Genomic DNA, 12,571 nt, shown 5'->3' on the forward strand with positions numbered 1-12,571 from the left:
AATGCACTTTTCTCCCAGCAAATACACTGTTTCTAAGGAAATGGGAACACACTGAGGAGACACTTGTGGGAGCTACTGTGAATAAAACTGAGCTTCCCTACGCACAGGGAAGCAAGAGAAATGCTGATTTCATCAAGCCCAGTTACATACTCAGAATCTGTACTACTGCGCAAATAGGCATGTCTCTTTAGGCAAAAAACTCATTTCTGACACAGTTGCCCAAATGCATCTCAGAAGTGTGCAACTTGTTCCCTGAGTTAGAAAAAGTCGAGAAACGGTCGTTTCTGCTAGTGCTGTGCTTCTACACATGTATTTGCTGAACGGTGAAAGCGCACGGTAATGCACTTTTCTCCCAGGAAATACACTGTTTCTAAAGAAATGGGAACGCACTGAGGAGACACTTGTGGGAGCTACTGTGACTAAAACTGAGCTTCCCTACGCACAGGGAAGCAAGAGAAATGCTGATTTCATCAAGCCCAGTTACATACTCAGAATCTGTACTACTGCGCAAATAGGCATGTCTCTGTAGGCAAAAAACTCATTTCTGACAAAGTTGCCCAAATGCATCTCAGAAGTGTGCAACTTGTTCCCTGAGTTAGAAAACGTCGAGAAACGGTCGTTTCTGCTAGCCCTGTGCTTCTACACATGTATTTGCTGAACGGTGAAAGCGCACAGTAATGCACTTTTCTCCCAGCAAATACACTGTTTCTAAGGAAATGGGAACATACTGAGGAGACACTTGTGGGAGCTACTGTGACTAAAACTGAGCTTCCCTACGCACAGGGAAGCAAGAGAAATGCTGATTTCTTCAAGCCCAGTTACATACTCAGAATCTGTACTACTGCGCAAATAGGCATGTCTCTGTAGGCAAAAAACTCATTTCTGACAAAGTTGCCCAAATTCATCTCAGAAGTGTGCAACTTGTTCCCTGAGTTAGAAAACGTCGAGAAACGGTCATATCTTCTAACGCTGTGCTTCTACACATGTATTTGCTGAACGGTGAAAGCGCACAGTAATGCACTTTTCTCCCAGCATATACACTGTTTCTAAGGAAATGGGAACACACTGAGGAGACACTTGTGGGAGCTACTGTGACTAAAACTGAGCTTCCCTACGCACAGGGAAACAAGAGAAATGCTGATTTCATCAAGCCCAGTTACATACTCAGAATCTGTACTACTGCGCAAATAGGCATGAATCTGTAGGCAAAAAACTCATTTCTGACAAAGTTGCCCAAATGCATCTCAGAAGTGTGCAACATGTTCCCTGAGTTAGAAAACGTCGAGAAACGTTCGTTTCTGCTAGCGCTGTGCTTCTACACATGTATTTGCTGAACGGTAAAAGCGCACAGTAATGCACTTTTCTACCAGCAAATACACTGTTTCTAAGGAAATAGGTACACATTGAGGAGACACTTGTGGGAGCTACTGTGACTAAAACTGAGCTTCTCTACGCACAGGGAAGCAAGAGAAATGCTGATTTCATCAAGCCCAGTTACATACTCAGAATCTGTACTACTGCGCAAATAGGCAAGTCTCTGTAGGCAAAAAACTCATTTCTGACAAAGTTGCCTAAATGCATCTCAGAAGTGTGCAACTTGTTCCCTGAGTTAGAAAACGTCGAGAAACGGTCATATCTGCTAACGCTATGCTTCTACACATGTATTTGCTGAACGGTGAAAGCGCACAGTAATGCACTTTTCTCCCAGCAAATACATTGTTTCTAAGGAAATGGGAACACACTGAGGAGACACTTGTGGGAGCTACTGTTACTAAAACTGAGCTTCCCTACGCACAGGGAAGCAAGAGAAATGCTGATTTCATCAAGCCCAGTTACATACTCAGAATCTGTACTACTGTGCAAATAGGCAAGTCTCTGTAGGCAAAAAACTCATTTCTGACAAAGTTGCCTAAATGCATCTCAGAAGTGTGCAACTTGTTCCCTGAGTTAGAAAACGTCGAGAAACGGTCATATCTGCTAACGCTGTGCTTCTACACATGTATTTGCTGAACGGTGAAAGCGCACAGTAATGCACTTTTCTCCCAGCAAATACATTGTTTCTAAGGAAATGGGAACACACTGAGGAGACACTTGTGGGAGCTACTGTGACTAAAACTGAGCTTCCCTACGCACAGGGAAGCAAGAGAAATGCTGATTTCATCCAGCCCAGTTACATACTCAGAATCTGTACTACTGCGCAAATAGGCATGTCTCTGTAGGCAAAAAACTCATTTCTGACAAAGTTGCCCAAATGCATCTCAGAAGTGTGCAACTTGTTCCCTGAGTTAGAAAACGTCGAGAAACGTTCGTTTCTGCTAGCGCTGTGCTTCTACACATGTATTTGCTGAACGGTGAAAGCGCATGGTAATGCATTTTTCTCCCAGCAAATACACTGTTTCTAAGGAAATGGGAACACACTGAGGAGACACTTGTGGGAGCTACTGTGACTAAAACTGAGCTTCCCTACACACAGGGAAGCAAGAGAAATGCTGATTTCATCAAGCCTAGTTACATACTCAGAATCTGTACTACTGCGCAAATAGGCATGTCTCTGTAGGCAAAAAACTCATTTCTGACAAAGTTGCCCAAATGCATCTCAGAAGTGTGCAACTTGTTCCCTGAGTTAGAAAAAGTCGAGAAATGTTCGTTTCTGCTAGCGCTGTGCTTCTACACATGTATTTGCTGAACGGTGAAAGCGCACAGTAATGCACTTTTCTCCCAGCAAATACACTGTTTCTAAGGAAATGGGAACACACTGAGGAGACACTTGTGGGACCTATTGTGACTAAAACTGAGCTTCTCTACGTACAGGGAAGCAAGAGAAATGCTGATTTCATCAAGCCCAGTTACATACTCAGAATCTGTACTTCTGCGCAAATAGGCATGTCTTTGTAGGCAAAAAACTCATTTCTGACAATGTTTCCCAAATGCATCTCAGAAGTGTGCAACTTGTTCCCTGAGTTAGAAAACATCGAGAAACGATCGTTTCTGCCAGCGCTGTGCTTCTACACATGTATTTGCTGAACGGTGAAAGCGCACAATAATGCACTTTTCTCCCAGCAAATACACTGTTTCTAAGGAAATGGGAACACACTGAGGAGACACTTGTGGGAGCTACTGTGACTAAAACTGAGCTTCCCTATGCACAGGGAAGCAAGAGAAATGCTGATTTCATCAAGCCCAGTTACATACACAGAATATGTACTACTGCGCAAATAGGCATGTCTCTTTAGGCAAAAAACTCATTTCTGACAAAGTTGCCCAAATGCATCTCAGAAGTGTGCAACTTGTTCCCTGAGTTAGAAAACTTCGAGAAACGTTCGTTTCTGCTAGCGCTGTGCTTCTACACATGTATTTGCTTAACGGTGAAAGCGCACAGTAATGCACTTTTCTCCCAGCAAATACACTGTTTCTAAGGAAATGGGAACACACTGAGGAGACACTTGTGGGAGCTACTGTGACTAAAACTGAGCTTCCCTACACACAGGGAAGCAAGAGAAATGCTGATTTCATCCAGCCTAGTTACATACTCAGAATCTGTACTACTGCGCAAATAGGCATGTCTCTGTAGGCTAAAAACTCATTTCTGACAAAGTTGCCCAAATGCATCTCAGAAGTGTGCAACTGGTTCCCTGAGTTAGAAAACTTCGAGAAACTGTCATATCTGGTAACGCTGTGCTTCTACACATGTATTTGCTGAACGGTGAAAGCGCATAGTAATGCACTTTTCTCCCAGCAAATACACTGTTTCTAAGGAAATGTGAACTCACTGAGGAGACACTTGTGGGAGCTACTGTGACTAAAACTGAGCTTCCCTACGCACAGGGAAGCAAGAGAAATGCTGATTTCATCAAGCCCAGTTACATACTCAGAATTTGTACTACTGCGCAAATAGGCATGAATCTGTAGTCAAAAAACTCATTTCTGACAAAGTTGCCCAAATGCATCTCAGAAGTGTGCAACTTGTTCCCTGAGTTAGAAAACGTCGAGAAACGGTCGTTTCTGCTAGCGCTGTGCTTCTACAGATGTATTTGCTGAACGGTGAAAGCGCACAGTAATGCACTTTTCTCCCAGCAAATACACTGTTTCTAAGGAAATGGGAACACACTGAGGAGACACTTGTGGGAGCTACTGTGACTAAAACTGAACTTCCCTACGCACAGGGAAGCAAGAGAAATGCTGATTTCATCAAGCCCAGTTACATACTCAGAATCTGTACTACTGCACAAATAGGCATGTCTCTGTAGGCAAAAAACTCATTTCTGACAAAGTTGCCCAAATGCATCTCAGAAGTGTGCAACTTGTTCCTTGAGTTAGAAAACGTCGAGAAACGGTCATATCTGCTAACGCTGTGCTTCTACACATGTATTTGCTGAACGGTGAAAGCGCACAGTAATGCACTTTTCTCCCAGCAAATACACTGTTTCTAAGGAAATGGGAACACACTGAGGAGACACTTGTGGGAGCTACTGTGACTAAAACTGAGCTTCCCTACGCACAGGGAAGCAAGAGAAATGCTGATTTCATCAAGCCCAGTTACATACTCAGAATCTGTACTACTGCGCAAATAGGCATGTCTTTGTAGGCAAAAAACTCATTTCTGACAATGTTTCCCAAATGCATCTCAGAAGTGTGCAACTTGTTCCCTGAGTTAGAAAACTTCGAGAAACGTTCGTTTCTGCTAGCGCTGTGCTTCTACACATGTATTTGCTTAACGGTGAAAGCGCACAGTAATGCACTTTTCTCCCAGCAAATACACTGTTTCTAAGGAAATGGGAACACACTGAGGAGACACTTGTGGGAGCTACTGTGACTAAAACTGAGCTTCCCTACGCACAGGGAAGCAAGAGAAATGCTGATTTCATCTAGCCCAGTTACATACTCAGAATCTGTACTACTGCGCAAATAGGCATGTCTCTTTAGGCAAAAAACTCATTTCTGACAAAGTTGCCCAAATGCATCTCAGAAGTGTGCAACTTGTTCCCTGAGTTAGAAAACGTCGAGAAACGGTCGTTTCTGCTAGCGCTGTGCTTCTACACACGTATTTGCTGAACGGTGAAAGCGCACAGTAATGCACTTTTCTCCCAGCAAATACACTGTTTCTAAGGAAATGGGAACACACTGAGGAGACACTAGTGGGAGCTACTGTGACTAAAACTGAGCTTCCCTACGCACAGGGAAGCAAGAGAAATGCTGATTTCATCCAGCCCAGTTACATACTCAGAATCTGTACTACTGCGCAAATAGGCATGTCTCTGTAGGCAAAAAACTCATTTCTGACAAAGTTGCCCAAATGCATCTCAGAAGTGTGCAACTTGTTCCCTGAGTTAGAAAACGTCGAGAAACGGTCATATCTGCTAACGCTGTGCTTCTACACATGTATTTGCTGAACGGTGAAAGCGCACAGTAATGCACTTTTCTCCCAGCAAATACACTGTTTCTAAGGAAATGGGAACACACTGAGGAGACACTTGTGGGAGCTACTGTGACTAAAACTGAGCTTCCCTACGCACAGGGAAGCAAGAGAAATGCTGATTTCATCAAGCCCAGTTACATACTCAGAATCTGTACTACTGCGCAAATAGGCATGAATCTGTAGGCAAAAAACTCATTTCTGACAAAGTTGCCCAAATGCCTCTCAGAAGTTTGCAACTTGTTCCCTGAGTTAGAAAACGTCGAGAAACGGTCTTTTCTGCTAGCGCTGTGCTTCCACACATGTATTTGCTGAACGGTGAAAGCGCACAGTAATGCACTTTTCTCCCAGCAAATACAATGTTTCTAAGGAAATGGGAACACACTGAGGAGACGCTTGTGGGAGCTACTGTGACTAAAACTGAGCTTCCCTACGCACAGGGAAGCAAGAGAAATGCTGATTTCATCCAGCCCAGTTACATACTCAGAATCTGTACTACTGCGCAAATAGGCATGTCTCTGTAGGCAAAAAACTCATTTCTGACAAAGTTGCCTAAATGCATCTCAGAAGTGTGCAACTTGTTTTCTGAGTTAGAAAACATCGAGAAACGGTCATATCTGCTAACGCTGTGCTTCTACACATGTATTTGCTGAACGGTGAAAGCGCACAGTAATGCACTTTTCTCCCAGCAAATACACTGTTTCTAAGGAAATGGGAACACACTGAGGAGACACTTGTGGGAGCTACTGTGACTAAAACTGAGCTTCCCTACGCACAGGGAAGCAAGAGAAATGCTGATTTCATCCAGCCCAGTTACATACTCAGAATCTGTACTACTGCGCAAATAGGCATGTCTCTGTAGGCAAAAAACTCATTTCTGACAAAGTTGCTCAAATGCATCTCAGAAGTGTGCATCTTTTTCCCTGAGTTAGAAAACGTCGAGAAAAGTTCGTTTCAGCTAGTGCTGTGTTTCTACACATGTATTTGTTGAACGGTGAAAGCGCACGGTAATGCACTTTTCTCCCAGCAAATACACTGTTTCTAAGGAAATGGGAACACACTGAGGAGACACTTGTGGGAGCTACTGTGACTAAAACTGAGCTTCCCTATGCACAGGGAAGCAAGAGAAATGCTGATTTCATCAAGCCCAGTTACATACTCAGAATCTGTACTACTGCGCAAATAGGCATGTCTCTGTAGGCAAAAAACTCATTTCTGACAAAGTTGCCCAAATGCATCTCGGAAGTGTGCAACTTGTTCCCTGAGTTAGAAAACGTCGAGAAACGGTCGTTTCTGCTAGCGCTGTGCTTCTACACATGTATTTGCTGAACGGTGAAAGCGCACAGTAATGCACTTTTCTCCCAGCAAATACACTGTTTCTAAGGAAATGGGAACACACTGAGGAGACACTTGTGGGAGCTACTGTGACTAAAACTGAGCTTCTCTACGTACAGGGAAGCAAGAGAAATGCTGATTTCATCAAGCCCAGTTACATACTCAGAATCTGTACTTCTGCGCAAATAGGCATGTCTTTGTAGGCAAAAAACTCATTTCTGACAATGTTTCCCAAATGCATCTCAGAAGTGTGCAACTTGTTCCCTGAGTTAGAAAACGTCGAGAAACGTTCGTTTCTGCTAGCGCTGTGCTTCTACACATGTATTTGTTGAACGGTGAAAGCGCACAGTAATGCACTTTTCTCCCAGCAAATACACTGTTTCTAAGGAAATGGGAACACACTGAGGAGACACTTGTGGGAGCTACTGTGACTAAAACTGAGCTTCCCTATGCACAGGGAAGCAAGAGAAATGCTGATTTCATCCAGCCCAGTTACATACTCAGAATCTGTACTACTGCGCAAATAGGCATGTCTCTGTAGGCAAAAAACTCATTTCTGACAAAGTTGCCCAAATGCATCTCAGAAGTGTGCAACTTGTTCCCTGAGTTAGAAAACTTCGAGAAACGTTCGTTTCTGCTAGCGCTGTGCTTCTACACATGTATTTGCTGAACGGTGAAAGCGCACAGTAATGCACTTTTCTCCCAGCAAATACACTGTTTCTAAGGAAATGGGAACACACTGAGGAGACACTTGTGGGAGCTACTGTGACTAAAACTGAGCTTCCCTACGCACAGGGAAGCAAGAGAAATGCTGATTTCATCAAGCCCAGTTACATACTCAGAATCTCTACTACTGCGCAAATAGGAATGTCTCTGTAGGCAAAAAACTCATTTCTGACAAAGTTGCCCAAATGCATCTCAGAAGTGTGCAACTTGTTCCCTGAGTTAGAAAACGTCGAGAAACGTTCGTTTCTGCTAGCGCTGTGCTTCTACACATGTATTTGCTGAACGGTGAAAGCGCACAGTAATGCACTTTTCTCCCAGCAAATACACTGTTTCTAAGGAAATGGGAACACACTGAGGAGACACTTGTGGGAGCTACTGTGACTAAAACTGAGCTTCCCTACGCACAGGGAAGCAAGAGAAATGCTGATTTCATCAAGCCCAGTTACATACTCAGAATCTGTACTACTGCGCAAATAGGCATGAATCTGTAGGCAAAAAACTCATTTCTGACAAAGTTGCCCAAATGCATCTCAGAAGTGTGCAACTTGTTCCCTGAGTTAGAAAACGTCGAGAAACGTTCGTTTCTGCTAGCGCTGTGCTTCTACACATGTATTTGCTTAACGGTGAAAGCGCACAGTAATGCACTTTTCTCCCAGCAAATACACTGTTTCTAAGGAAATGGGAACACACTGAGGAGACACTTGTGGGAGCTACTGTGACTAAAACTGAGCTTCCCTACACACAGGGAAGCAAGAGAAATGCTGATTTCATCAAGCCCAATTACATACTCAGAATCTGTACTACTGCGCAAATAGGCATGTCTCTGTAGGCAAAAAACTCATTTCTGACAAAGTTGCCCAAATGCATCTCAGAAGTGTGCAACTTGTTCCCTGAGTTAGAAAACGTCGAGAAACGGTCATTTCTGCTAGCGCTGTGCTTCTACACATGTATTTGCTGAACGGTGAAAGCGCACAGTAATGCACTTTTCTCCCAGCAAATACACTGTTTCTAAGGAAATGGGAACACACTGAGGAGACACTTGTGGGAGCTACTGTGACTAAAACTGAGCTTCCCTACGCACAGGGAAGCAAGAGAAATGCTGATTTCATCCAGCCCAGTTACATACTCAGAATCTGTACTACTGCGCAATAGGTAGGTCTCTGTAGGCAAAAAACTCATTTCTGACAAAGTTGCCCAAATGCATCTCAGAAGTGTGCAACTTGTTCCCTGAGTTAGAGAACGTCGAGAAACGTTCGTTTCTGCTAGCGCTATGCTTCTACACATGTATTTGCTAAACGGTGAAAGCGCACGGTAATGCACTTTTCTCCCAGCAAATACACTGTTTCTAAGGAAATGGGAACACACTGAGGAGACACTTGTGGGAGCTACTGTGACTAAAACTGAGCTTCCCTACGCACAGGGAAGCAAGAGAAATGCTGATTTCATCAAGCCCAGTTACATACTCAGAATCTGTACTACTGTGCAAATAGGCAAGTCTCTGTAGGCAAAAAACTCATTTCTGACAAAGTTGCCTAAATGCATCTCAGAAGTGTGCAACTTGTTCCCTGAGTTAGAAAACGTCGAGAAACGGTCATATCTGCTAACGCTGTGCTTCTACACATGTATTTGCTGAACGGTGAAAGCGCACAGTAATGCACTTTTCTCCCAGCAAATACATTGTTTCTAAGGAAATGGGAACACACTGAGGAGACACTTGTGGGAGCTACTGTGACTAAAACTGAGCTTCCCTACGCACAGGGAAGCAAGAGAAATGCTGATTTCATCCAACCCAGTTACATACTCAGAATCTGTACTACTGCGCAAATAGGCGTGTCTCTATAGGCAAAAAACTCATTTCTGACAAAGTTGCCCAAATGCATCTCATAAGGGTGCAACTTGTTCCCTGAGTTAGAAAACGTCAAGAAACGTTCGTTTCTGCTAGCGCTGTGCTTCTACACATGTATTTGCTGAACGGTGAAAGCGCACGGTAATGCACTTTTCTCCCAGCAAATACACTGTTTCTAAGGAAATGGGAACACACTGAGGAGACACTTGTGGGAGCTACTGTGACTAAAACTGAGCTTCCCTACGCACAGGGAAGCAAGAGAAATGCTGATTTCATCAAGCCCAGTTACATACTCAGAATATGTACTACTGCGCAAATAGGCATGTCTCTTTAGGCACAAAACTCATTTCTGACAAAGTTGCCCAAATGCATCTCAGAAGTGTGCAACTTGTTCCCTGAGTTAGAAAACTTCGAGAAACGTTCGTTTCTGCTATGCTGTGCTTCTACACATGTATTTGCTTAACGGTGAAAGCTCACAGTAATGCACTTTTCTCCCAGGAAATACACTGTTTCTAAGGAAATGGGAACTCACTGAGGAGACACTTGTGGGAGCTACTGTGACTAAAACTGAGCTTCCCTACGCACAGGGAAGCAAGAGAAATGCTGATTTCATCAAGCCCAGTTACATACTCAGAATCTCTACTACTGCGCAAATAGGCATGAATCTGTAGGCAAAAAACTCATTTCTGACAAAGTTGCCCAAATGCATCTCAGAAGTTTGCAACTTGTTCCCTGAGTTAGAAAACGTCGAGAAACAGTCTATTCTGCTAGCGCTGTGCTTCTACACATGTATTTGCTGAACGGTGAAAGCGCACAGTAATGCACTTTTCTCCCAGCAATTACATTGTTTCTAAGGAAATGAGAAGACACTGAGGAGACACTTGTGGGAGCTACTGTGACTAAAACTGAGCTTCCCTACGCACAGGGAAGCAAGAGAAATGCTGATTTCATCAAGCCCAGGTACATACTCAGAATCTGTACTACTGCGCAAATAGGCATGTCTCTGTAGGCAAAAAACTCATTTCTGACAAAGTTGCCCAAATGCATCTCAGAAGTGTGCAACTTGTTCCCTGAGTTAGATAATGTCGAGAAACGTTCGTTTCTGCTAGCGCTGTGCTTCTACACATGTATTTGCTGAACGGTGAAAGCGCACAGTAATGCACTTTTCTCCCAGCAAATACACTGTTTCTAAGGAAATGGGAACACACTGAGGAGACACTTGTGGGAGCTACTGTGACTAAAACTGAGCTTCCCTACGCACAGGGAAGCAAGAGAAATGCTGATTTCATCCAGCCCAGTTACATACTCAGAATCTGTACTACTGCGCAAATAGGTAGGTCTCTGTAGGCAAAAAACTCATTTCTGACAAAGTTGCCCAAATGCATCTCAGAAGTGTGCAACTTGTTCCCTGAGTTAGAGAACGTCGAGAAACGTTCGTTTCTGCTAGCGCTGTGCTTCTACACATGTATTTGCTGAACGGTGAAAGCGCACGGTAATACACTTTTCTCTCAGCAAATACACTGTTTCTAAGGAAATGGGAACACACTGAGGAGACACTTGTGGGAGCTACTGTGACTAAAACTGAGCTTCCCTACGAACAGGGAAGCAAGAGAAATGCTGATTTCATCAAGCCCAGTTACATACTCATAATCTGTACTACTGTGCAAATAGGCAAGTCTCTGTAGGCAAAAAACTCATTTCTGACAAAGTTGCCTAAATGCATCTCAGAAGTGTGCAACTTGTTCCCTGAGTTAGAAAACGTCGAGAAACGGTCATATCTGCTGACGCTGTGCTTCTACACATGTATTTGCTGAACGGTGAAAGCGCACAGTAATGCACTTCTCTCCCAGCAAATACATTGTTTCTAAGGAAATGGGAACACACTGAGGAGACACTTGTGGGAGCTACTGTGACTAAAACTGAGCTTCCCTACGCACAGGGAAGCAAGAGAAATGCTGATTTCATCCAGCCCAGTTACATACTCAGAATCTGTACTACTGCGCAAATAGGCGTGTCTCTGTAGGCAAAAAACTCATTTCTGACAAAGTTGCCCAAATGCATCTCAGAAGTGTGCAACTTGTTCCCTGAGTTAGAAAACGTCGAGAAACGTTCGTTTCTGCTAGCGCTGTGCTTCTACACATGTATTTGCTGAACGGTGAAAGCGCACGGTAATGCACTTTTCTCCCAGCAAATACACTGTTTCTAAGGAAATGGGAACACACTGAGGAGACACTTGTCGGAGCGACTGTGACTAAAACTGAGCTTCCCTACGCACAGGGAAGCAAGAGAAATGCTGATTTCATCAAGCCCAGTTACATACTCAGAATATGTACTACTGCGCAAATAGGCATGTCTCTTTAGGCACAAAACTCATTTCTGACAAAGTTGCCCAAATGCATCTCAGAAGTGTGCAACTTGTTCCCTGAGTTAGAAAACTTCGAGAAACGTTCGTTTCTGCTAGCACTGTGCTTCTACACATGTATTTGCTTAACGGTGAAAGCGCACAGTAATGCACTTTTCTCCCAGGAAATACACTGTTTCTAAGGAAATGGGAACTCACTGAGGAGACACTTGTGGGAGCTACTGTGACTAAAACTGAGCTTCCCTACGCACAGGGAAGCAAGAGAAATGCTGATTTCATCAAGCCCAGTTACATACTCAGAATCTCTACTACTGCGCAAATAGGCATGAATCTGTAGGCAAAAAACTCATTTCTGACAAAGTTGCCCAAATGCATCTCAGAAGTTTGCAACTTGTTCCCTGAGTTAGAAAACGTCGAGAAACGGTCTTTTCTGCTAGCGCTGTGCTTCTACACATGTATTTGCTGAACGGTGAAAGCGCACAGTAATGCACTTTTCTCCCAGCAATTACACTGTTTCTAAGGAAATGGGAACACACTGAGGAGACACTTGTGGGAGCTACTGTGACTAAAACTGAGCTTCCCTACGCACAGGGAAGCAAGAGAAATGCTGATTTCATCAAGCCCAGGTACATACTCAGAATCTGTACTACTGCGCAAATAGGCATGTCTCTGTAGGCAAAAAACTCATTTCTGACAAAGTTGCCCAAATGCATCTCAGAAGTGTGCAACTTGTTCCCTGAGTTAGAAAATGTCGAGAAACGTTCGTTTCTGCTAGCGCTGTGCTTCTACACATGTATTTGCTGAACGGTGAAAGCGCACAGTAATGCACTTTTCTCCCAGCAAATACACTGTTTCTAAGGAAATGGGAACACACTGAGGAGACACTTGT

The sequence above is a fragment of the Acomys minous genome (genome assembly GCF_964271855.1).
Source record: "Acomys minous genome assembly, contig: scaffold_23, whole genome shotgun sequence".
Classification (NCBI taxonomy): Eukaryota; Metazoa; Chordata; class Mammalia; order Rodentia; family Muridae; genus Acomys; species Acomys minous.